The sequence below is a fragment of the Bos taurus genome, chromosome 12 (genome assembly GCF_002263795.3).
Source record: "Bos taurus isolate L1 Dominette 01449 registration number 42190680 breed Hereford chromosome 12, ARS-UCD2.0, whole genome shotgun sequence".
Taxonomy (NCBI): Eukaryota; Metazoa; Chordata; class Mammalia; order Artiodactyla; family Bovidae; genus Bos; species Bos taurus.
In genome coordinates this window covers 5,041,358-5,044,552 of record NC_037339.1, presented here as the reverse complement: position 1 = coordinate 5,044,552, position 3,195 = coordinate 5,041,358, and the positions used below count along the sequence as shown (strand labels likewise).

The following is a 3,195-nucleotide window of genomic DNA, read 5'->3' as shown; positions in this document are numbered from 1 at the left end:
AAGTTCAAAACGCATTTGATACACAGAAGCTATTAAGAATGATGATAACTTCTGTGGTGACTTAATTGGTAAAGAATCTGCCTGCAATGCAGGAGATCTGGGTTCAGACCCTTGGTCAAGAAAATCCCATGGAAAAGGGACTGGCTTCCCACTCCAGTATTGTTGCCTAGAGAATTTCACTGTCAGAGGAGCCTGGCAGGCTAAGGTCCATAGAGTCACAAAGAATTGGACATGACTGAGTGACTAATGCTTTCACTTTCACTGAACATGATAGCTAAGCTCAGCATACCTTATGTTAGCTTACAGGAATGCAAAAAGGAAAAATGGTTGTCTGAGGAGGCCATCCAAATAGCTGTGAAAAGAAGATAAGTGAAGGGCAAAGGAGAAAAGGAAAGATATACCCATTTGAATGCAGAATTCCAAAGAATAGCAGGAGAGATAAGAAAACCTTCCTCAGCGATCAATACATAGAAATAGAGGAAAACAATAGAGTGGGGAAGACTAGAGATCTCTGCAAGAAAATTAGAGCTAACAAGGATACATTTCATGCAAAGATGGGCCCAATAAATGACAGAAATGGTTTGGACCTAACAGAAGCACTTCCCTGGTGGCTTAGAGGTTAAAGCGTCTGCCTGGAATGCAGAAGACCCGGGTTCGATCCCTGGGTCAGGAAGATCCCCTGGAGAAGGAAATGGCAACCCACTCCAGTACTCTTGCCTGGAGAATCCCATGGAGGGAGGAGCCTGGTAGGGATCTCAGAGTCGGACTTGACTGAGCGACTTCATTTCACTTCAACATAAGCAGAAGATATTAAGAAGAGATGGCAAGAATACACAGAACTGTACAAGAAAGATCTTCATGACCAAGATAATCACAATGGTGTGATCACCCACCTAGAGCCAGACATCCTGGAATGCAAAGTCAAGTGGGCCTTCAGGAAGCATCACTATGAACAAAGCTAGTGGAGGTGATGAAATTCCAGTTGAGCTATTTCAAATCCTGGAAGATGATGCTGTGAAAGTGCTGCACTCAATATATCAGTAAGTTTGGAAAACTTAGCAGTGGCCACAGGACTAGAAAAGGTCAGTTTTCATTCCAATCCCAAAGAAACATAATGCCAAAGAATGTTCAAACTATCACACAGTTTTACTCATCTCACATGCTAGTAAAGTAATGCTCAAAATTCTCCAAGCCAGGCTTCAGCAATACGTGAACCGTGAACTTCCAGATGTTCAAGCTGGTTTTACCAAAGGCAGAGGAACCAGAGATCAAATTGCCAACATCCGTTGGATCATTGAAAAAGCAAGGGTTCCGAAAAACATCTACTTATGCTTTACTGACTATTTCAAAGCCTTAGATTGTGTGGATCACAACAAACTGTGGAAAATTCTGAAAGAGTTAGGCCACCAGACCACCTTACTTGCCTCCTGAGAAATCTGTATGCAGATCAAGAAGCAACAGTTAGAATGGGACCTGGAAAAACAGACTGGTTCCGAATTGGGAAAGGAGTACATCAAGGTTGTATATTGTCACCCTGCTTATTTAGCTTATATGCAAAATACATCATGAGAAATGATGGGCTGGAAGAAGCACAAGCTGGAATCAAGATTGCCAGGAGAAATATCAATAACCTCAGATATGCAGATGACACTACCCTCATGGCAGAAAGTGAAGAGGAACTAAAAAGCCTCTTGATGAAAGTGAAAGAGGAGACTGAAAAAGTTGGCTTAAAACTCAACATTCAGAAAAATGAGGTCATGGTCTCCAGTCCCATCACTTCATGGGAAATAGATGGGGAAACAGCAGAAACAGTGAGAGATTTTATTTTTTGGGGCTCCAAAATCACTGCAAATGGTGATTGCAGTCATGAAATTAAAAGATGCTTGCTCCTTGGAAGAAAAGTTATGACCAACCTAGACAGCATAGTAAAAAGCAGAGACATTACTTTGCCAACAAAGGTCTGTCTAGTCAAAGCTATGGTTTTCCCAGTAGTCATGTATGGATGTGCGAGTTGGACTGTAAAGAAAGCTGTGCACTGCAGAATTGATGCTTTTGAGCTGTGGTGTTGGAGAAGACTCTTGAGAGTCCCTTGGACTGCGAGGAGATCCAACCAGTCCATTCTAAAGATTAGTCCTAGGTGTTCATTGGAAGGACTGATGCTGAAGCTGAATCTCCAATACTTTGGCCACCTTATGTGAAGAGCTGACTCATTTGAAAAGACCCTGATGCTGGGCAAGATTAAAGGCAGGCGGAGAAGGGGATGACAGAGGATTAGATGATTGGATGGCATCACCAACTCAATGGACATGAGTTTGGGTGGACTCCGGGAGTTGGTGATGGACAGGGAGGCTTGGCATGCTGCAGTCCATGGATGGGGTCACAAAGATTTGGACCCGACTAAGCAACTGAACTTACTGACTGACTGGGCAAAGTCATCTAATCCGAAGCCTACTTTATAGCAAACTTTTGAATATATTAATTTAATTTTTTGAATACTGTGCTGAAAATGAAAACCAGAATGGCTGTTTGGGTCCAGTATGGTTCTCAGTCTATTGGTTGTTTATCTTAGTTACTGTGGGGCTGACTGAGAGCTGCAGCTGCTGCCCTGCGCAGCATCTTGAGTGAATTTCCTAAGGCCTATGGCTAACCTGGAAAGATACCAAAATTCAAAATGTGAAGTATGGTTTCAAGTACATGTGCATAACTTTGGCACCATCACAGCATCAAAAAAGTGTAATTCAAACTATTATAAGTAGGGGATTTTGTGTGTTAGTTATCTGCGTACTCAGTTGCTCTGTTGTGTCTGACTCTCTGTGACCCCCATGGACTGTAGCCTGCCAGGCTTCTCTGTCCATAGGATTCTCCAGACAAGAATACTGGGACGGGTTGCCATCCCCTTCTCTAGGGGATCTTCCAGACCCAGGGATCAAACCCACTTCTCCTGAGTCTCCTGCATTGGCATGTGAATTCTTTACCACTGAGTCAACTGGGAAGCCCTCTTAATCTGCAGTCCATGGGGTCTCGAAGAGTCAGACATGACTGAGAGAATTTACTTTCACTTTTCACTTTCATGCATTGAAGAAGGAAATGGCAACCCACTCCAGCGTTCTTGCCTGGAGAATCCCAGGGACGGGGAGCCTGGCAGGCTGCGGTCTATGGGGTCACACAGAGTCGGACATGACTGAAGCTACTTAG

General features: G+C 43.6%; 1 non-coding gene across 1 annotated transcript; it reads left to right on the top strand.

The window, feature by feature from the left end:
• The first annotated feature begins 601 nt into the window (after positions 1 to 601).
• TRNAS-GGA (transfer RNA serine (anticodon GGA)) lies at positions 602 to 674 on the top strand. The gene has a single exon. It is a non-coding gene; the product is annotated as a tRNA-Ser (tRNA).
• The last annotated feature ends 2,521 nt before the right edge of the window (positions 675 to 3,195 follow it).